The sequence below is a fragment of the Phyllobates terribilis genome, unplaced genomic scaffold (assembly GCF_046119375.1).
Source record: "Phyllobates terribilis strain yellow unplaced genomic scaffold, ASM4611937v1 Scaffold_230__1_contigs__length_3167835, whole genome shotgun sequence".
In the NCBI taxonomy this organism is placed as follows: Eukaryota; Metazoa; Chordata; class Amphibia; order Anura; family Dendrobatidae; genus Phyllobates; species Phyllobates terribilis.
Genome location: NW_027362990.1, coordinates 784,502 through 808,600, shown reverse-complemented (window position 1 = coordinate 808,600; position 24,099 = coordinate 784,502). Strand labels below are relative to the sequence as shown.

General features: G+C 48.1%; 1 long non-coding RNA gene across 1 annotated transcript; it reads left to right on the top strand.

Moving 5' to 3' along the window:
* Nucleotides 1-988: 988 nt before the first annotated feature.
* Nucleotides 989-8,671, top strand: LOC141215008 (uncharacterized). The gene is made up of 3 exons (XR_012284157.1): nt 989-1,078; nt 2,013-2,076; nt 8,104-8,671. It is a non-coding gene; the product is annotated as an uncharacterized lncRNA (long non-coding RNA).
* The last annotated feature ends 15,428 nt before the right edge of the window (nt 8,672-24,099 follow it).

Here is a 24,099-nt window from a genome sequence, read left to right as displayed (position 1 = left end):
TCCCGCTGATCCGCTGTTATCGGTGCCGCCGGCTGTAAGTGCTTACTTGCGGAGCTTGGCCATCAAGTTGTAGTGGCCACCGCAGGGTACTTCACATTCGCCTCCTATTCAGTTCAATTTAATAAGAGGCGGATGTGTAGTACTCCACGGCGGCCACTACAACTAGGCGGCCAAGATCTGCAAGTAAGCACTTCCGTCCGGCAGCACCGATTACAGCTGATCATCAGGGGTGCTGGTTGTGGGACCCCAGTTGATCAGACATTGATGCTCTATCCTACGCATGGGGCATCAATGTAAAAGTAGTGGATGGGTTTGTTTCCATGTTGAGATTTTTTTTTTTTTTTAAGCGGTTTTTGTAGCTAAAGCCAGAAATGAATAATAAATGGTAGATGTCTCTTTTTTTAATCCACTCTTGGTTTTGGCTTCAAAAACTGCATCAAAATCTGAAGTTGGAAACCACTTTCATTATTTTTAAAAGGAAAAAGAGGGTGATATGAATCTTAATACAATTAGTTTACTTTATTTTTTAGTCCGCTTAGAGGACTTGAAAACCTGTGATCCTTTGCTTTTTCTATATACTGCAAAACTATGATTGCTCTATTTAACTGCCACTGCCAGTGATTGACAGCAGCGCCTAGGTAGTTAAACATCAGCGACTGGAACAAGCGCTGCTGCTGAAGACTGATGGTGGCTGTATAGCAGCCGGTATATGGCGCAAGCTGAGCCCCCTCCACACATGCAGACCCCAGTACGAACATACAGGTACATGCATTTGCTCCAGAGTTGTAAAGAGCCATGCCACATGACTTGGGCTATAAAGAAAAACCAGGACCCTCTATTTGTGTACAGCCATTTTGGGCTGCTTGTACCTCATCAACCAAAAGTAGGAGACTGGATTATAGAAATGTTCACATTCAAACACTTATTGCTGTTTTCTTTATCAGTTGCAAATGAGAATTCCCCTGAACATGCTCTGAGGCCATGTTTTCTATCCACATTTGCACTGGCCACTGACCAGGGAAGCAAGCTGGGACTCTCCGAAAACAAAAGCATCATATGTTACTACACCACGTATCAGGTAGGTAAGGCTGTAGACCCAGGACGGCTTTGTGAGCATCAGGTGTGATTATCACGATCGGTGGTGGTGATGGACATGCTCATCCCAACCAGATTCAAGTGGTATCATCTTCTGGTTTAGAGTTTTTTGGGGGCAGGTATTTTCGGGCAGGTCTGTCTGACCTGCTATACAGTTGGCTTTAGATATGTAGATTGTAAATATTTTCCAAAGTTCTCAAAGAGATTGTCCCAAATCAGAAAATCGTGATCCCTGGGTGCAGTTTGTTATAAAACGATTGTAAAATTGTCTGGTGTAAGCCACCCTCTTCCGGTCCGGTGCTGAGCCTCTCCGGCTGCTCCATGTGTCCAGTATTACCTGCGGGGCTGATGTCACATCAGCAGCTTGGCAGCCAGTCAGTGAGCTCAGGTGTTTTGAGTGGGGTGTTTTGTCTACACCACCAAGCCACTGAGCTCTCTGATTTGCTGGTGTGCTGTCGACATGACGTCAGCGCTGCAGCCCATATCCGTTACCGAGAGCTATGGTGGAGACTCAGCCCTGCACCTGGGGAGGGGGAGTAAAGCGTGGGGTCCAAGAACAAGCTAAACCCTGATGAAACACTTTGTTTTAATTCCATTTGTTATGAGGATTGTGTGTAAAGTGCCGGTGTTAATAGACATATTAATAGGCCCATCCTCCTTTAAGAATTGCTGTTTCAGTCCTCATTGCACTGATATTAACCGGATCTCACTGTGTTTTCTTTGTGGTCCACAAGTCACTTTCTCCATGCATACCTCACATTACGGTTCATAGGGATCCATTGGAAGTGTTTTCCATGTTCATTGTACAGTAAAGCATCATTTACACAATAGAAAACGCCTTTAAGCAGCATGGAAATATGGAGGTTATAAGTATCACTTCATTTCTATTGTCTGTAAGTCATTGATTTGTGTTTCAGGTTGTCCAGTTTAACAGATTGCCGTTGGTTGTGAGCTTCATAGCTAGCAGCAATGCCAATACAGGTAGGCGTTCTTCTGTATTATTTACATTGTATTTACATGTCTAGCCCGATAAAAGGTGCAGTGTACAGTACAGACCAAAAGTTTGGACACACCTTCTCATTTAATGATTTTTCTGTATTTTCATGACTTTGAAAATTGTACATTCACACTGAAGGCGTCAAAACTATGAATTAACACATGTGGAATTATATACTTACTAGATGGTGGCCCGATTCTAACGCATCGGGTATTCTAGAATATGTATGCGGCCGACCGGGCGCAATTAGCAGAGCGGTGTTTAAATTTGGCGCCAAAATCGCTGATTGGTCGCGTTTGGCAACCGCGACCAATCAGCAAAGCGGTGTTTAAATTTGGCGGCAATATCGGAGGTTGGTCGCGGGCGGCGGCCGCGACCAATCAGCGAACCGTGTTAGTGAGAACTGGAGAGCGTGTTTAAATTTGGCACCAAAAACGCTGATTAGTCGCGACCAATCAGCAGAGCGGTTTTTAAATTTGGCGCCAATACTGCTGATTGGTCGCGGCTGGCGGCCGCAACCAATCAGCAAAGCGGTGTTTAAATTTGGCGCCAAAATCGCTGATTGGTCGCGGGCGGCGGTCGCGACCAATCGGCGAACCGTGTTAGTGAGGACTGGATAGCGTGTTTAAATTTGGCACCAAAATCGCTGATTAGTCGCGACCGCGATCAATCAGCAGAGCGTTGTTTAAATTTGGCGCCAATCTTGCTGATTGGACGCGTCCGGCATCCGCGACCAATCAGCAGAGCGGTGTTTAAATTTGGCGCCAATCTTGCTGATTGGACGCGTCCGGCATCCGCGACCAATCAGCAGAGCGGTGTTTAAATTTGGCGCCAAAATCGCTGATTGGTCGCGGCCGGCGGCCTCAACCAATCAGCAGAGCGGTGTTTAAAATTGTCGCCAATCTCGCTGATTGTTCGCGGCTGGCGGCCGCGACCAATCAGCAGAGCGGGGTTTAAATTTGGCACCAATAATGCTGATGGGTCGCGGCCGGCGATCGCGACCAATCAGCAGAGCGGGGTTTAAATTTGGCCCCAATACTGCTAATGGGTCGCGGCAAGCGACCGCGACCCATCAGCAGAGCATTTTTTAAATTTGGCACAAAAAACGAAGATTGGTCGCGGCCGGTGGTTGCGACCAATCAGCAGAGTGAGGTTTAAATTTGGCGCCAATACTGCTGACTGGTCACGGCCGACAACCGCGACCAATCAGCAGAGCGGTGTTTAAATTTTGCACCAATACTGCTGATTGATCTCGGCCAGCGACCGCGATCAATCAGCAGAGCGTTGCTTAAATTTGGCGCCAATCTCGTTGATTGGTCGCGGCTGGAGTCCGCGACCAATCAGCAGAGCGTTGTTTAAATTTGGCACCAATCTCGCTGATTGGACGCGTCCGGCATCCGCGGCCAATCAGCAGAGCGTTGTTTAAATTTGGCGCCAAGGTCGCTGATTGGTTGCGGCTGGCGTCCGCGACCAATTAGCACAGCAGTGTTTAAATGTGGCGGCAAGATCGGTGATTGGTCGCGGCCGCTATTTAAATGTGGCGCCTAAATCGGTGATTGGTCGCGGGCAGCGGCCGCGACCAATCAGCAGAGCGGTGTTTAACTTTAGCGCCAAGATCACTGATTGGTCGCGCTGTCCGCACGCGACCAACCAGCGAATCGTATTGGTGAGGAGCGGGGAGCGGAATTGTATTAGTGAGGACCGGGGAGCGCCGCTGCCTGTGCGGGTACTTCCGCTGCGAGAACCCGGGACATGAGCGGGCGCTCGGAGCAGAAGTATCCCGACCCGCAGCGCCGCTCCCCGGTCCTCCCTTCACACCCTAGCCGCTGATGTCCCCACAGTATCTGCATGGTGTTACAAAGGTCCGGACATTTGTGTTAAAAATCGCTGATTGGTCGCTGGCGCTGCCCGCGACCAATCACCGATTTGGTCGCAAAATTTAAATATCGGCCGCGACCAATCACCGATCTTGGCTCCACATTTAAACACCGCTGTGCTGATTGGTCGCCGACGTAGGGCGCGACCAATCATCGATTTTGGCGCCACATTTAAATAGCGTCCGCGACCAATCAGCACAGCGGTGTTTAAATGTGGAGTCAAGATCGGTGATTGGTCGCGGCCGATATTTAAATTTGGCGCCCAAATCGGTGATTGGTCACGGGCAGCGCCAGCGACCAATCAGCGATTTTTAACACAAATGTCCGGACCTTTGTAACACCATGCAGATACTGTGGGGACATCAGCGGCTAGGGTGTGAAGGGAGGACCGGGGAGCGGCGCTGCGGGTCCGGATACTTCTGCTCCGAGCGCCCGCTCATGTCCCGGGTTCTCGGAGCGGAAGTACCCGCACAGGCAGCACCGCTGACATCCAATTGGTCGCGGCTGCTATTTAAATCTGCCGCACAAATCGGTGATTGGTCGCTGTCTTGGCCCGCGACCAATCACTGATTTTGGCGCCAAAGTTAAACACTATTGTGCTCATTGGTCGCGGCCGCTGAACGCGACCAATCACCGATTTGGGCGCCAAATTTAAATATCGGCCGCGACCAATCACCGATCTTAGCTCCACATTTAAACACCGCTGTGCTGATTGGTCGCGGCCGATATTTAAATTTGGCGACCAAATCGGTGATTGGTCGCGGGCAGCGTCGGCGACCAATCAGCACAGCGGTGTTTAAGTTTTGCGCTAAGATCAGTGATTGGTCGGGTCCGAAGACCGTGACCAATCATCGAATCGTCTTGGTGAGGACCGGAGAGCGGCGCTGCCTGTGCGGCTACTTACGCTGCGAGAACCCAGGACATAGCGGGCCCTTGCAGCAGAAGTATCCCGACCCGCAGCGCCGCTCCCCGGTCCTCCCTTCCGCATGGAGGTCAGCGGCGCCGGCGGTCCTTCCCCTGCTACCGGCTGGGAGATGAGCGCCTCGCGCCGGTCATCTCCCGGCTGCATCGCCGCTGAGCTCCGTCCCGCAAATGAGCCGCTAACGGCCGCCATCTTTTTTCAGAAATCCCGCGGCGCTGATTGGCCTCTGGCGGACCAATGAGCGACGCGGGATTTCCTGGACAGACAGACACACAGACAGACAGACAGACGGGATAAGACGATTATATATATAGATACAAAAAAGTGTGAAACAACTGAAAATATGTCTTATATTCTAGGTTCTTCAAAGTAGCCACCTTTTGCTTTGATGACTGCTTTGCACACTCTTGGCATTCTCTTGATGAGCTTCAAGAGGTAGTCACCGGAAATGGTTTTCACTTCACAGGTGTGCCCTGTCAGGTTTAATAAGTGGGATTTCTTGCCTTATAAATGGGGTTGGGACCTTCAGTTGTGTTGTGCAGAAGTCAGGTGGATACACAGCTGATAGTCCTACTGAATAGACTCTCAGAATTTGTATTATGGCAAGAAAAAAGCATCTAAGTAAAGAAAAACGAGTGGCCATCATTACTTTAAGAAATGAAGGTCAGTCAGTCTGAAAAATTGGGCAAACTTTGAAAGTGTCCCCAAGTGCAGTTGCAAAAACCATCAAGCGCTACAAAGAAACTGTCTCACATGAGGACCGCCCCAGGAAAGGAAGACCAAGAGTCACCTCTGCTTCTGAGGATAAGTTTATCCGAGTCACCAGCCTCAGAAATCGCAGGTTAACAGCAGCTCAGATTAGAGACCAGGTCAATGCCACACAGAGTTCTAGCAGCAGACACATCTCTACAACAACTGTTAAGAGGAGACTTTGTGCAGCAGGCCTTCATGGTAAAATAGCTGCTAGGAAACCACTGCTAAGGACAGGCAACACGCAGAAAAGACTTGTTTGGGCTAAACACCACAAGGAATGGACATTAGACCAGTGGAAATCTGTGCTTTGGTCTGATGAGTCCAAATTTGAGATCTTTGGTTCCAACCGCCGTGTCTTTGTGTGATGCAGAAAAGGTGAACGGATGGACTCTACATGCCTGGTTCCCACCGTGAAGCATGGAGGAGGAGGTGTGATGGTGTGGGGGTGCTTTGCTGGTGACACTGTTGGGGATTTATTCAAAATTGAAGGCATACTGAACCAGCATGGCTACCACAGCATCTTGCAGCGGCATGCTATTCCATCCGGTTTGTGTTTAGTTGGACCATCGTTTATTTTTCAACAGGACAATGACCCCAAACACACCTCCAAGGCTGTGTAAGGGCTATTTGACCAAGAGGGAGAGTGATGGGGTGCAACGCCAGATGACCTGGCCTCCACAGTCACCAGACCTGAACCCAATCGAGATGGTTTGGGGTGAGCTGGACCGCAGAGTGAAGGCAAAAGGGCCAACAAGTGCTAAGCATCTCTGGGAACTCCTTCAAGATTGTTGGAAGACCATTTCCGGTGACTACCTCTTGAAGCTCATCAAGAGAATGCCAAGAGTGTGCAAAGCAGTCATCAAAGCAAAAGGTGGCTACTTTGAAGAACCTAGAATATAAGACATATTTTCAGTTGTTTCACACTTTTTTGTTAAGTATATAATTCCACATGTGTTAATTCATAGTTTTGATGCCTTCAGTGTGAATGTACAATTTTCAAAGTCATGAAAATACAGAAAAATCTTTATATGAGAAGGTGTGTCCAAACTTTTGGTCTGTACTGTATGTCTGTTGTGAAAGAAGAATTTCTCAACTGGAAGCCGAGGAGAAAATCCAATCTACCCTGTCCCAATTTACATGAAATGGTTCTTGGTTCTTGTCAGAGTTGATGAGATACAACTACTGATCCCTTAATGATACTGTAGATGTTCTGTATCCAGTAATGGTGTGATGTGGTCCTTACACAAAGATAATTTAAAATGTGCAGTCAGTGCAATAACAACAACAAAAAATACTAGTAAAGTGTCCTTAAAATATTTTTAGATGTGTTTAGAAAAATATATAACTTATACTTAACGTCAAAAAAGTGCTCTGGTCTCCAATTCTCAACACTAGTCCTGGCAGATCCACTTCCAACTTGTGCCCGCTTTCCTGGACTATAATACGGGGGTCCTATTCTTCAGAGGATAGCATGCCCATCATTCAGCTGAATGGAAGCAATGGATCTAAATTGACTCTCACATCAAACATTTGCTTAAAATCTGTCTGGTGAAAACAAGTAACCGCCTATGCACAAGGTGGCTGATAACTGATTGATTGGTGGAGGTATGACCACTGCAACCTGCACCGATTGGTAAAAGGGGGCACTTTCATGCCCATTAGAAAGATGGTTGACCGCTGCTCTACTCATTCCCTGTGGGCTGTGTAATGCTGCATTCGGCTTTTTCTGGCCGCCCCATAGAGAACGAATGGTCCTGCAATCAGGCATGTGCACTGCTGATGAACTTTAATGAGGATAAAAGTACCCTGTTGGGGATAAAAATTTCTTGATTTGCCCCCACTAATCAATAAGTGATAACTCGTCTTTGGAGAATCCCTTTAGCCAAAATGTATTGGCTTCATGTGTGCTCTGAATGGAAGCCACTACAATAGTAATTACACTGCACAACAAATGCCATCAATAACCAGTCTCAGACGCATCCAGCACTATGTCTACCATATTGTCCACCTGAACTAAGATTACACAGTGGGCTAGTCATCACTGACCAGTTATCAGCCACTAACAAATGTCACAACTGGCTCAACATAGTCAAGTTTTAGTTCTATCTGCATAATATTAGTTTCATTTTGTAATGAGGATTAAAGTTCCTTCTGCTTCCAAACAGTGCGACACGACCTCCACGATCAGTAAGTTACAGAACTTGTCTTCACTCAATATCCCCTTTAAGCAGTTGGACAAAGAGCAGTTCCCATAACAGGTTCCTCTCATTTCTACCGTTTGATGCAGTTTTATGCCGGATGATGGAAAGTTTCAGGTTCCCACTTTCTGCCCTGAAATCGGAGTACACATATTGTCTACAGCAGCTTGTAGTCTGCCAACAGCTGGAATATACATAGAAATATGGACTTCTGCAGTCAATTTTCACTATTTATTCATATATTTTTTTTTTTTTTTTTAGGTCTAATCCTTAGTTTGGAAAAAGAACTTGGCCCCTTGTTTGAAGAGCTTCGGCAAGTGGTGGAGAATTCTTCATCTGCGTGGTCCTCAAAAGAAGTCATGAACTTTTGGTGTGGGGAAAAAAAAAGGTTGCCATTTCCAAAGCAATGAAACACTTTGTACTTGTAGTTCTGCCAGTGCACTGAGTAATATTCCTCTCTGCTAGAGAAATGAAGGAGAACTGCTGGATTTCTAGGGTGCATCAGCCCTAACATTTCACATTCCCTCTAAGTGAAGGAGCTTATCCACTGCAGAGATGGATCCAGTTGTGGTTATGACTCGCCCCTTGGGCCGTGGGGCACTCGGATCCGGGCGAAAGGGGAACTATGGGGGTAGTAGTGGCAACCCGGTTCCGTGGCTCAGGGTGGTCAGGCCAGTGGCAGTCCGTTATGTGCTGATGTTTATGTCCGACTACGCCACCCGTGGATTGCGGTTATTAAGAACCGCCGCTGCATGCAGACCGCTGGGGCTGATGAGGTGTGCAGCTAGGGTAGTGTGACTCCCCACGGGAAGAGTGCGGCCCCAGGGCAGTATAGTGGATGGTGGGAGTGATGGTAGTGAGAGTCCCAGTGCTGGTAGTGCTGGAGGAGCAAGGAGCACACAGACAACAGGTTGCAGTCCAGGGTCTTTACTAGAACAGGTAAACTGACCCACAAACAGTCCCGGCTAGGAGGGGACCTGGATGTCTGAGAGCAACGGGGAAATTGGCCCTGGTCAGGGTGGGGGTGTAGGCCTACCGTGCTTTCTGCGCTCCTTCTGGCTATCTCCTCCGGATAGGGTAACAGCCCACGTTTCCGAGCTTTCCGTGTATTCTCGCCTGTATGGCCTACGACGTGGGTTCCTTTCTGCTCCCAGCCTTGTACGGCTTTACTGGTCCCTTCGGTTGTGGCAGGGCCTCCAGGCTTCTTAGGCCAAGGAATATACAGTCCCTTGCGGACTGGTTCTCTGCTGGGGGATGTGGAATCCTTCCAGCCTCAGACACCAAAGTCTGGTAAAATTAAGTCTTTTCTCTGCCAAGACAGGCTCTCTTCGCCTCTTGTCTCTGGCTTGTGGCTCTCCTACTGCCACACTTCCTCTTAGGTGCAACACAACTTTCTGTCCCTGCTCTGGGACACCTCTCAGTGCTGAGGCAGGTCGTCCAGTTCTCCCTAACCCTGCCCCCAGTACCAGCTTTTATAGGGGCAGCCAGCTCCCCCTACTGGCCTGAGACAGGAGGCATTGCATGCTAATGTTCCCCTGACTAGAGAACCTCCCCCTTGCTCTCAGACACAGCTTTATTTACACTTGTGGCATCCAGGCCAGGGTGACACATTCCCCCCTAGTGAAATTTAGTACTCCGGGACTAAACAGTAAACAAAGACAATATGCATAACAATAAAACATTAATAGACAGATGACGCACAAATTGAGTTCTTTAGGTCACAGTGTGGCCTGTGACCGGGTGTCCATATCACCAGCACAACGGGGAGCCTTAACCAGGTGGGGGTCTGTCCTACCCCAAGTCCTTTACAGTCTTAGTTCATTCCTTGGTCAGGCTCCAAACGCAGTCCATACAAGGTCCCGGTTATAAAAAGTCCATAACCTTTGAGTCCTTACGGTAGCTGCAAGAAACTGAAACACGCTATTAATAATCACGCAGGTAACTTGGCAAACATTTCAACATTTTTCAACAGGGTTATTTACAATTTTAGTACACTCTATATTTTCCAGCGAGCGGGTATCTGCCCCTTTGTGCTCCTGGTTGACCTACGTAGCCCACTGTCTGGTGGTGGACCAACCTGGCTTTACCCACTAGCGTTAGGGGTACAGCTACCAGCTGGGTGTACAGGTAGGGCAGGCAGCTGTCTGCGGGTCCTTTGGCTTACCGCAGGCATGGCAGGCTCACTGTCAGCAGAGGGTTGACTCTCCTGGGCTGCTGGTACAGGCTCTTCTGCCTCTGGAACTGCTTGCTCCTCTTCACCTTCCGGCTCTGGTGTTGGTTGTTGCTGGGCCGGTTGCAGGAAATGCAGGACGGGTACCACTATGGCATCATTTATGCGAGTCCAGGACTGAGGGAACTCTCCGAGAACGGTGCTGATCATTTCTTCCTTGTCCTCTGCGGGTTCAAGGTCACTCTGATCCTCTTCTGCACTACGGAGTTGCTCGGGGCACCTTTTGAGGTGGTCTCTGGAGACGACACTAGTGGTTTCTCCTCCGTCCTTGGTGATTACGCACACCTTTGGGTTGTCGTGGTCAGACTGCAGTACGGTGTAGGGTTCCCTTTCCCACTGGTCGTCCAACTTATGTAGCCTTCTTTTTCGCTTTAGGACTTGCCCACCAGGTTCTAGGGGACCAGCAGGGGCGTGTTGATTGAAGAGTTTTTCTTGCCTCTCTCTCACCTGGGCCAGGCTCTTCTCCACACTCTCCTGTACCTTCTTGTACTGCAGTTGCCTTTCCGTATCCCAGTCCACATCCGGGGAGGTGTCCTCAGGTATTAGGACTCCCATCTCCAGGTCTACGGGCAGCTTACCTGGTCTAGCTCGCATCAGGTAAGCCGGGGTGCAGTTTGTAGCATTCACCTGTATATTGTTGTATAGGTCTATCAGGTCCGGCAGTTTTTCTGGCCACAGGCTGCGTTCCTCCAGGGGCAAAGTCTTCAGGAGATCAATGAATATATTGTTCATCTTCTCACACATCCCGTTGGTCTGTGGATGGTAAGGCGTTGTCCGAATCTTCTTACAGCCATAGAGGTTGCAGAACTCCTGGAAGATTTCAGCCTCGAACGCTGGACCCTGGTCTGTCAGGACCTGTTCCGGATACCCGTGTGGACGGCAGAAGTATTGCTGGAAGGCTCTGGCCGCTGTTTGGGCTGTCAAGTCCTTTACCGGGACCACCACTAGAAAACGGGAATAGTGGTCCACGATTGTCAGGGCATAGATGTATCCTGACCGGCTGGGAGCCAATTTGACATGGTCCAGAGCTACCAGCTCAAGAGGCTGCGTGGTGACGATTGGCCTCAAGAGTGTCTTCTGGCTGGTGCGGTCCTTCCTCCTCAGGTGACAAGGGCCACAGTCTCTGCACCATTTTTCTACAGCTCCTCTCATGCCGACCCAAAAGAACCTTCCTCTTAGCAGGAACTCCAGTTTCTTCCAACCGAAGTGCCCCGCTCTGTCATGGTAAGCCCCCAGGACCATAGCTGCATCCCGCCTTGGGACCACGACTTGCCAGGTCAGCTCGTGCGTCCGGTGGTTGACAATCCTTCTGCACAACTTGACTTCGTAGAGGAACAGCTTGCTCTTCTCCTTCCATAGCTGCTTGGCTTCCTCTGGGGCATCTGGATCTAGGCGGGCGTCTTCCCGGGTCAGCAGATCTTTCACCAGGCGGACTGCAGGGTCACTATCTTGGGTCTCGGACCATCTGTGGTGAGGTAGGGGATTCATCATCACAGTTGTTAGATCTTCCTCCTTCACGCGGTGAGAGTGTTGAGCGGCTCCATACCGGTGAAACGCGGGGAGTTCTACCTCCTCCAGCTCTTCTGGGTCTTCGTCACCTTCAGGTAAGTGAGGCATTCTTGATAGGGCGTCCGCGTTGGCGTTGGTTTTGCCTGCCCGGTACTTGATCACGAAGTCATAGTTGGAGAGACGGGCCATCCACCGCTGTTCCAGGGCACCCAGTCTTGCATTGTCCAGGTGTGTCAACGGGTTGTTGTCCGTGTACACGGTGAACTTTGCGGAGGCCAGGTAATGCTTGAAGCGTTCCGTCATGGCCCACACCACTGCCAAGAATTCTAGCTTGAAGGAGCTGTAATTCTCCGGGTTCCTCTCGGTGGGCCTCGGCTTCCGACTGGCGTATGCGATCACCCGTTCTCTGCCCTGTTGGTTTTGGGACAGTACGGCTCCCAGTCCCACATTACTGGCATCTGTGTGGAGAATGAAAGGCTGGCCGTAATCAGGGTAGGCCAGGATCTCATTCCCCGTGAGGGCCATCTTTAGCTGGCGGAAGGACTCCTCTTCCGGTTTATCCCACTTGAAGCGTGGCTTTTGACTCCTGGACTTAGACTGTCCGATCAGGAGGTCCTGCATAGGAGCTGCCATCTTAGTGAACCCGGGGATGAACCTTCGGTAGTAGCCTACCAACCCGAGAAACTGTCTCACCTCTTTGATGTTCGAGGGGCTTGGCCAGCTCTTGATTGCCGTGACCTTGTCAGGGTCGGGGGCTACTCCTTCCGCACTTACCACGTGCCCTAGGTACTAGACCTTTGGTTTCAGCAGGTGACACTTCGATGGTTTCACCTTCAGGCCATAGCCTGCCAGGGCTTCGAACACCTCGGCCAGGTGCTTGAGATGGTCCTCGTAGGTCTTCGAATAGACGATCACGTCGTCCAGGTAAAGGAGGACCGTCTCGAAGTTTCGGTGCCCTAGACAGCATTCCATCAGCCGCTGGAAGGTCCCTGGTGCGTTGCAGAGCCCGAAAGGCATACAGTTGAATTCGCTCAGTCCCATCGGGGTGGTGAAGGCGGTCTTCTCCTTGTCAGCCTCTGCCACAGGAACCTGCCAGTACCCGCTAGTAAGGTCCAAAGTAGAAAAGAAGTTAGCAGATTTTAGTGCGGCTAAAGACTCTTCTATTCTAGGCAGCGGATATGCGTCTTTGTGGGTAATACGGTTGATTTGTCTATAGTCCACGCACATTCTCATGGTGCCGTCTTTCTTTTTCACCAGAACCAAGGGGGCTGCCCAGGGGCTACAGCTATCTCTAATGACCCCAGCTTCCTTCATTTCTCTTAGCATGCCCTTTGCGTTCTGATAATGTGCAGGGGGTACAGGTCGGTGTCTTTCTTTTATCGGTGGGTGGCTCCCTGTGGGGATGTGGTGTTCTATCCCTTTTACTCTGCCGAAGTCTAGCGGGTGCTTACTAAAGACTCTCTCGTACTCCTGTACCACCCGGTAGACTCCTTGTTTTTGGTGCAGGGGAGTGGAGTCAGCACCCACGTGGAGTTTCTGGCACCAGTCCTCCTTTTGTTTCTGGGAGCCATTACCCTCCGCCTGTGGAGATGGAGGCAAGGGTTCCACGGCCCTGATAGCTTTGTGATCGACAACAAACAGTTTGGCAAGTGTAGCGTACCTGGGTAAGTGTACCTCTCTCTCCCCAATGTTGAGAATGCGAACGGGCACCCTCCCATGACGGACATCAACCACCCCCCTGGCTGTCAAAATGGTGGGCCTGCTGTCTGAGTACACGGGTTCTACCATGGCTTGGTAGTCTCTACCTCTCAACCCGATTGCAGTCCGACACCAGATCATCATTTCACTTTTGGGAGGCATGGAAATGGGGAATGGGTCACTGAGTCTTACGCTACCGATCTCACCACCAGACAGTTCTACCTGCTGCCGTCTCATCAGGGCTTTTATCTCCTTGTTGAGGACTCTCTGTTGGCTGGAACTAGCATTCACCACCACCTGTTGTAGAATTACAATTACCTCTGAAAGACAATTTTCAATTAGGTTAGTACCCACAGTTATCTTAGGGTGACTTTCATGACGGTCAATGTCCACAATAATCACTCCCTGTGCCGGCAGTTCAACTTTACCAATTTTAATGGTCATCTACTTGAACCCCATCTGCGGCACGGGTAAGCCATTACTGGCGATGATGCTCAAGTTACTGTCAGGATACCGTGTGATATCAGCATCAGTCCAATACTGCTTAAAAAGTACATAAGGGATAGTGGTTACTTGTGACCCAGTATCCAGCAAGGCGCTCATGGGGATACCGACCAGCACCACGGGTAAAACCGGGCGCCCCCCAACGTACTTATCACGCCAATTATAAGGGCCTGGTGATCTTATGCCTGGGGGTTGGCCCCTTGCCCCAGGTTGGACCAGTTTAAATTACAGTACCTGGAAATGTGTCCGGGCTGGTTGCATCGACGGCAAATGGGCTATCCATCCTCTGCGTAGCGGTCTGTGGGCCTACCTCGGAATGACGGGATCCTCCTCTGTCGACGCCACGGGACATCCTCCGGACTTGAAGCCAGCTCGATGGGTCTTGACGGGTCCACTTGCAACGCCTGGACGGTCCTGGTCAACGCCGCGACGCTCCTGGTCAGCTCCTGGACTTGGTGGTGCAGGTCTACGGGGCTTGGTTCAGGACCTGTGCATCTGCCCCCACGGGGTCCATAGAGGAGGGCGCCGCCTCCTGGTGGTAGGTGAGAGCAGGGCGCCGGGGGTTTATAGCGCCACTGGTTGCAGATTGACAGAGCACCCTTATGGCCCTGTCCTTAAATTGGGCAAAAGTCAGGTCGGGGTTCTGAAAGAACATGAGGCGCAGTTGGGCCCTGTGGGCGCTAGACAGCAGACCTTCTATGAATTGTTCTGTTAGCAGCTTATCCGTTTCCTGCACACTGCCAGGGTCAGTTTGTTGAATAGCCCTCAAGGCTTCCTGCAGATTTAGGGCATAGTCTCTGATGCTGTCCTGTGCCCGCTGCTTACATCCATAGAACCTCATTTTAATCTCAGCGGAGGTACGTGTGTCAAAGGTACCCCGCATTTGGGCCAGAATACCCTTCACGGTTCTTTTCTCCTCAGTGGGCCATGATTTTACCTCCCTTTGGGCTGCGCCAGTTAACTGCCCTGTTAATATGCTGACCTTCTGTTCCTCTGTCAGGGGGTAAACGTGGAACAAACTGTATAGCCTTTCCTTGAAGTCAGTTAGGGCATGGGGCTCCCCTGAGTATTTGGGCAGCCAGGCCGCTCCAGGGATGTAGGGCAGGGAAAAGGGCATCACCGCTGCTGCAGCTGCGTTGGTGGTAGTGGGCGCCTCTGTGTCCGACATCTTCCTCCCCCCTAGTTAAGCGTGGCCTACCTTCCGACGATCCTCTTCTGTAGGCCGCGACTCCGCTGCTGCTGCTCTGGACGAGGACCTTGCGTCGCGTCCTGATGACGTCAGCGTCTCTCTCTCTCCCTTCCAGGACCTTGCGCAGTGTCGGTGCGTGAGGCGGAGCTTCGGGTCTCGCGCGCTTTCGGCGTCCACGCCCCTCTTCTTCCTGCTCGGCGTCCTGAAGATGGCGTCCGATGGCCGGAAGCAGCTGCGGATGGCGGGAAGACGGCAGAAGACGACGGGAAACGGTCCAAGATGGCGTCTGATGGCGGGAATCGGCTCCGGATGGCGGGAAACGACTCCGGACGGCGGGAAACTTCGCCACAGGTAAGTTACAAAAGTCTTTTTCAGGCACGCAGTACCCGGTGGTTGCGGGCACGAAATCCTGCCGACTACGCCAAAGCTGTCGCGATAATCTCAGCACACCAAACTGATATAAGAAGATACTTTTATTTGCAGTCCACAGTAAAGACATTTCGGTCAATAAAGACCTTCATCAGTGTACAAGATACTGGGATGGGAGCAGGAGAAGAGAAGGAGATGTAACCCTGTGTAGGGATTCCGTTTTAGCCATAAAGATTAGGAGAAGTGCTGCCTAGATCGCGGTATCCACCGCTGGATGTATGCTGAGCATACATGGGGTGGTAGTAGTTGCAACCCGGTTCCGTGGCTCTGGGTGGTCAGGCCAGTGGTAGTCCGTTATGTGCTGATGTTTATGTCCGACTACGCCACCCGTGGATTGCGGTTATTACGAACCGCCGCTGCATGCAGACCGCTGGGGCTGATGAGGTGTGCAGCTAGGGTAGTGTGACTCCCCACGGGAAGAGTGCGGCCCCAGGGCAGTATAGTGGATGGTGGGAGTGATGGTAGTGAGAGTCCCAGTGCTGGTAGTGCTGGAGGAGCAAGGAGCACACAGACAACAGGTTGCAGTCCAGGGTCTTTACTAGAACAGGTAAACTGACCCACAAACAGTCCCGGCTAGGAGGGGACCTGGATGTCTGAGAGCAACGGGGAAATTGGCCCTGGTCAGGGTGAGGGTGTAGGCCTACCGTGCTTTCTGCGTTCCTTCTGGCTATCTCCTCCTGATAGGGTAACAGCCCACATTTCCGAGCTTTCCGTGTATTCTCGCCTGTATGGCCTGCGACGTGGGTTCCTTTCTGCTCCCAGCCTTGTACGGCTTTACTGGTCCCTTCAGTTGTGGCAGGGCCTCCAGGCTTCTTGGGCCAAGAAATATACAGTCCCTTGCGGACTGGTTCTCTGCTGGGGGATGTGGAATCCTTCCAGCCTCAGACACCAAAGTCTGGTAAAATTAAGTCTTTTCTCTGCCAAGACAGGCTCTCTTCGCCTCTTGTCTCTGGCTTGTGGCTCTCCTCCTGCCACACTTCCTCTTAGGTGCAATCAACTTTCTGTCCCTGCTCTGGGACACCTCTCAGTGCTGAGGCAGGTCGTCCAGTTCTCCCTAACCCTGCCCCCAGTACCAGCTTTTATAGGGGCAGCCAGCTCCCCCTACTGGCCTGAGACAGGAGGCATTGCATGCTAATGTTCCCCTAACCAGAGAACCTCCCCCTTGCTCTCAGACCCAGCTTTATTTACACTTGTGGCATCCAGGCCAGGGTGACACAATTACACTGGGCAATTAACCAACAAATTCCCTGCAGATAACCATTGTATTAACACAGTAAGAGGCGTAGATTTGTATCGGTCGTATTCTCTGTTGCTTTTCTATCTGGAACCACATTAAATTGTAACTTGCTGATATTAAACCTAGGACATTGTGTGCACAGAGCCAATGATGACGTGTGAGTGTCTCAGTGACATCTGCAGATCTTTGTAGCTGGTTTCATAACGGCTTAAAATGACATTGGTCTGCACTGACGGGTAAAATCCAGAAGCAGAATACTGCTAGAATAGTTTGCTCTCTAGCTCCCCCTGTTGTTAGTCCTCCTCATGGTCACTATGGAGAACGACTGATCAGAGTGAAGCTGCCATCCACCTTCCAAACCACAAATTCTTACCAACACATTAGGACTATAATAGCTAGCTATCTTCAGTGAACTTTCCACCTAGAACGGAGCAGAGCAGTGGCAATGGGGAAAGTCAGATACCTGTAATAATAAACCTCTCGCCACTAGATGTCAGCATAGGACCATTGTGAAAAGTTATTTTCTGCAACTATTAAGCTTGCCTATAGAATATAATGCACTTACCACTGTCTCTTGAGGAACCGAGGCTTGTAGCCTTAAGATTTTTACCTACAAGATTAACAGAAAAAATATTCCAGATGTAATTGTGTGTGGAACTCATTCTGCTTATGATGCAGTTTTTCAGCTCCCATTACTAGGTCTGACACTGGTCTGAGGACGCTCCTGATTGTGGAAAGGAGTAAGCTCCTTCCAATATAAAGTGATGTGCGGCCGCTGCTTTTGGAGGAAAGCTGCTCTTTTGTCAGCGGCATCAAGATTTTCTAACTGTTCATGGGAGGAGAATCACCGATTTGTTAGTGCCACGTTAAACTGGGGTCTTTTGCGGTCAATGTATAATTAAAGTGACCCTACTGTGTAACTTTCTTCTGACATATCGCCATATCATTTGTGGGACTTAGTGAGTTTGAGACTCGTATGGAAGGTTATAATAAGCGATGCTGAAGCATTGGAATAGAAATGACGGCATTTGACACATTAACTGTTTTTACATCTTGCAATACAATTTAACTTTAAAAAAATAATAAAACTAATGCCTTGATTGCAGTTTTTGTGCTACTTGAAGTTGTGAAAAAATTTGGCAACTTTTGTCATTCTTAGACCATTACTGGCCGGCTTCACCAGCTTTTCCAAAAGTGGGTGGAACTTGGACTGGTCGTGAGCGTGCAAACCCGACAAATTCACCATGAAAGGAGCCACAAAGTAGTGTCAATTACTACAGCCATCTACACCAGCTCAGGGCTACTGGATATGTCTTGGGGTGGCGTACGGCTCCTAATTCATTAAGAATAGCAACTTACTCCAGGGCGCTCATTATTAACATTGATGTACAAAAGGCCAGTCTTAATGAATCAGGGCCTTTATCTTTAATAGGTTGAGAATGACCATTGAATTTATAATTCATCTTAATGCACACCATATAGTATTACATTAAACCAGAGTCGTATATGATTATTTCATTTTCTGTACAACTTTGGTTAATATTTTGTATACGAATAAATTGGCAAATCCTAACAGTATACTTCCTAAAGAATGTCCAAAACCTGAGACAGAAACAAAATGCACATATACCCTGCTGTGAGTAAAAGCAATAGTGCATAGAAATAACATGGAGTACTTGGTAAAAAAGCGTAAAAGCCATCCCACCAGCGTTAAGGTGTACCCAAAGCGGGATGGTCCTAACCTCTAGTATTAAAACCTTACCATGTGTCAGTGACGTCAATGTGAATAAGGGACTAAATGGCCTTCTTCCTGAATAGTTGGTAAACATTAAAAACATTAAAATACCTGGGACTGTAAAGGACTATGTGGCTTCTATGGCGGCTTGTTTCCTCGCTGATTGATAAATTCTTCATTTCATTCTTCAATGATCTTGTTCTGAGGGGAGTTTGTAACTGTTTTTGTTGTTACTGAGCTTCTCTGGCAGACCATAGCACTCCTTGTATTATATGGACACTTGGACAGTCATTCATCTGAATTGCTGATTTCTAATACAAAAACAATATATTGTTTACTGCTTTCTCAGCAAGATAAGCTTTGATTAGACATCTCTTTTTAGATTTGCAGGGCTGCCACCGGCAAGTTCAGGGCCCCATACTGGCAAATTTTTCAGGCCTCCTTGAGACTGTGCCCATGCTCCACCCCCAGCCTAGCCTCAACACCTCCCACTGCCCAGGCTCCACCCCCAGCCTAGCCTCAACACCTCCCACTGCCCAGGCTCCACCCCCAGCCTAGCCTCAACACCTCCCACTGCCCAGGCTCCACCCCCAGCCTAGCCTCAACACCTCCCACTCTTGGAAAAACTCCACTTCTGCGCCACATCTTCACCAATCGCACATTAACAGTTCCCATTGAACACCATATCACACACATAGCCATCAGCTTTTGTTTTGACCAAAAGATTGTTTTAAGCCTGCCACCACAACAAGGGTAGACTCCTTTGGCAGTAACCTACTCTTCCTTAACTTATTAAAAATTTGTTAAAATATCCAATACTCTTTTTAGGCATTTTTATTTGTTTTTCTTTAAGGGAATTCGTCACATACCGTATATACTTGAGTATAAGCCAAGTTTTTCAGCACATTTTTTGTGCCGCTGCTCCTGCTAATGGTGCTTGCTACTAAAGAGAATGCATATTCGCTCCTTTCCATGCACATAATCCCGACGTGGAGAGGAGTGAATATGCCGGCAGCTCACATCAGTGTCTGAGAGCGCATGGCAGTGACGCCGTGCGCTGCTCAGATGCTGACATGAGCTGCAGCAGAACAGGATGCAGCGCTGGACATTAGGTGAGGAAGGAAGGTGAGTATATGTGTTTATTTTTTTGTGTGTGCAGTCATGTGGCCGTACATACCAGGATTGGGGGATGAACAGGCCATGCATACCAGGATTGGGGGATGAGGAGGCCATGCATACCAGGATTGGGAGTTAGGAGGCCATGCATACCAGGATTGGGGGATGAGTTGTACCATACATACAAGAATTGGGGGATGAGGGGGGGACATGCATACCATGATTGGGGATGAGGGGGCCATGCATACCACGATTGGGGATGAGGGGGACATGCATACCAGGATTGGGGATGAGGGAGCAATGCGTACCAGGATGCGGAAATTTACCAGTAGCTGCTGCATTTCCCACCCTAGGCTTATACTCGAGTCAATACATTTTCCCAGTTTTTTGTGGTAAAATTAGGTACCTCGGCTTATACTCTAGTATATATGGTACATTTTTTAAAATGACCAATAGTACCATATATAAGGGAAAAATACCAGCACACCATGGCCCGACCACATATTACCACCACATAGTGACCGAACAATACCACATACAAGGGACAAATACCGCCACACCATGACCAGACTACATATTGGCACTAGTGACATTATACACAGGAGCTCTGTATATAGTGTCAGTGTACAGGTAATACAGGGATCACTGATGACATTATACTCAGGAGCTCTGTATATAGTGTCAGTGTACAGGTAATACAGTAACTCACCGCTGACAACATACACAGGAGCTCTGTACATACAGTGGGGAAAATAAATATTTTATACACTACCGATTTTGCAAGTTTTCCCACCTACAAAGAATGGAGAGGTCTGTAATTTTTATCGTAGGTACACTTCAACTCTGAGAGACAGAATCTAAAGATAAGAACCAGAAACTCATGTTGTATGATTTTTAAATAAATTGCATGAAATAAGTTTTTGATCACCTACGAACCAGCAAGAATTCTGGCTCTCACAGGCCTGTTAGTTTTTCTTTAAGAAGCCTTCCTACTCTGCACTCATTACCTGTTTTAATTGCACCTGTTTGCACTCATTACCTGTATAAAAGACACCTGTCCACACAATCACACTCCAACCTCTCCACCATGGCCAAGATCAAAGAACTGTCTAAGGACACCAGGGACAAAATTGTAGACCTGCACAATGCTGGGATGGGCTAAAGGCCAATAGGCAAGCAACTTGTTAAGAAGGCAACAACTGCTGGCACAATTAATAATATTTTTTTTATTTATATAGCGTCAACATATTCCGCAGTACTTTACAATTCAGACACATTATCAGCACTGTCCCCATCAGGGCTCACAATCTAAATTCCCTATCAGTATGTCTTTGGCGTGTGGGAGGAAACCCACACAAACACAGGGAGAACATACCAACCCCTTGCAGATGTTGTCCTTGGTGGGATTTGAACCCAGGACCCCAGTGCTGCAAGGCTACAATCCTAACCACTGACCCACTGTACTGCATTTTATTTGAAAATGGAAGAAACATAAGATGACTGTCTATCTTCCTCGGTCTGGGGCTACATGCAAGATCTTGCCTTGTGGGTTACAGATGATTCAGAGAAAAGTCAGGCATCAGCCCAGAACAACATGGGAGGACCTGATCAATGATGTGAAGAGAGCTGGAACCACAGTCTCAAACATTACCATTAGTAACACACTATGCCGTCATGGATTAAAATCCTGCAGGCCACGCAAGGTCCCCCTGCTCACGCCAGCAGGTCAATGCCCATTTGAAGTTTGCCGATGATCCAGAGGAAGTATGGGAGAAGGTCATGTGGTCAAAGGAGACCAAAATAGAACTTTTTGGTATCAACTCCACTTGCCGTGTTTGGAGGAAGAACACCGCCCTAACCGTGAAGCATGGTGGGGGAAACATCATACTTTGGGGGTGCTTTTCTGCAAAGGGGACAGGACGACTGCTCCGTATTGAAGAGAGGATGGATGGGGTCATGTCTCGCAAAATTTTGGCCAACAACCTCCTTCCCTCAGTAATAGCACTGAAGATAGGTCGTGGCTGGGTCTTCCATCATGACAATGACCCGAAACACACAGCCAGCGCAACTAAGGAGTGGCTCCATAAGAAGCATTTCAAGGTTCGGGAGTTTCCTAGCCAGTCTCCAAACCTGAACCCAATAGAAAATCTTTGGAGGGAGCTGAAATTCAACATTGTCAAGTGACAGCCCCGAAACCTGAAAGATCTGGAGAAGATCTGTATGGAGAAGTGGGCCAAAATCCCAGCTGCAGTGTGTACAAATGTGGTGAAGAACTACAGGAAACGTCTGACCTCTGCAATTGCAAACAAAGGTTTCTGTTTTTCTATTGTATCAAATACTTATTCCATGCAATAAAATGCTAATTAATTATGTAATAATCAATAAAAATTACAGACCTCTCCATTCTTTGTAGGTGGAAAAACTTGCAAAATTGGCAGTGTATCAAATACGTATTTTCCCCACTGTAGTGTCAGTGTACAGGTAATATAGTGATCACCGGTGACATTATACACAGGAGCTCTGTATGTAGTGTCAGTGTACAGGTAATACAGGGATCACCAGTGACATTATACACAGGAGCTCTGTATATAGTGTCAGTATACAGGTAATACAGTGATTACCAGTGACATTATACACAGGAGCTCTGTATATAGTGTCATTGTACAGGTAATACAGTGATCACCAGTGCCATTATACACAGGAGCTCTGTATATAGTGTCAGTGTACAGGTAATACAGTGATCACCAGTGACATTATACACAGGAGCTCTGTATATAGTGTCATTGTACAGGTAATACAGTGATCACCAGTGACATTATACACAGGAGCTCTGTATATAGTGTATAGTATACAGGTAATACAGTGATCACCAGTGACATTATACACAGGAGCTCTGTATATAGTGTTAGTATACAGGTAATACAGTGATCACCAGTGTCATTATACACAGGAGCTCTGTATATAGTGTATAGTGTACAGGTAATACAGTGATCACCAGTGACATTATACATATGAGCTCTGTATATAGTGTCAGTGTACAGGTAATACAGGGATCACCAGTGACATTATACACAGTAGCTCTGTATATAGTGTCAGTGTACAGGTAATACATTGATCACCAGTGACATTATACACCGGAGCTCTGTATATAGTGTATAGTGTACAGGTAATACAGTGATCACCAGTGACATTATACACAGGAGCTCTGTATATAGTGTCAGTGTACAGGTAATACAGTGCTCACCAGTGACATTATACACAGGAGCTCTGTATATAGTGTCAGTGTACAGGTAATACAGTGATCACCAGTGACATTACACACAGGAGCTCTGTATATAGTGTATAGTGTACAGGTAATACAGGGATCACCTGTGACATTATACACAGGAGCTCTGTATATAGTGTCAGTATACAGGTAATACAGTGATCACCAGTGACATTACACACAGGAGCTCTGTATATAGTGTCAGAGTACAGGTAATACTGGGATCACCAGTGACATTATACACAGGAGCTCTGTATATAGTGTCAGTGTCCAGGTAATACAGGGATCACCAGTGACATTATACACAGGAGCTCTGTATATAGTGTCATTGTATAGGTAATACAGTGATCACCAGTGACATTATACACAGGAGCTCTGTATATAGTGTCAGTGTACAGGTAATATAGTGATCACCAGTGACATTTTACACAGGAACTCTGTATATAGTATCAGTGTACAGGTAATACAGTGATCACCAGTGATATTATACACAGGAGCTCTGTATATAGTGTCAGTATACAGGTACTACAGGGATCACCAGTGCCATTATACACAGGAGCTCTGTATATAGTGTCAGTATACAGGTAATACAGTGATCACCAGTGACATTATACACAGGAGCTTTCTATATAGTGTACAGGTAATACAGTGATCACCGGTGATATTATACACAGGAGCTCTGTATATAGTGTCAGTATACAGGTAATACAGTGATCACCAGTGACATTATACACAGGAGCTTTCTATATAGTGTACAGGTAATACAGTGATCACCGGTGATATTATACACAGGAGCTCTGTATATAGTGTCAGTATACAGGTAATACAGTGATCACCGGTGACATTATACACAGGAGCTCTGTATATAGTGTCATTGTACAGGTAATACAGTGATCACTAGTGCCATTATACACAGGAGCTCTGTATATAGTGTCAGTATACAGGTAATACAGTGATCACCGGTAACATTATACACAGGAGCTCTGTATATAGTGTCAGTGTACAGGTAATACAGTGATCACCGGTAACATTATACACAGGAGCTCTGTATATAGTGTCAGTATACAGGTAATACAGTGATCACCGGTGACATTATACACAGGAGCTTTGTACATAGTGTGTAGTGTCAGTGTACAGGTAACACACTAGTCCTTCATCTTCGCTTTTTTCCTTCCAGCGCAGACTACCATCACTTCTTCCAGCCACGACTCATCTCTGCATATAATAACAGAGTTATCTAGAGCACCGCTTCCAGAGCACATTCCCCAGTTTTTCCCCAACTTCTACACTACGCAGCTGAATACACACGTGAACCCACCATTAATATATAATTAGGTATTATGCA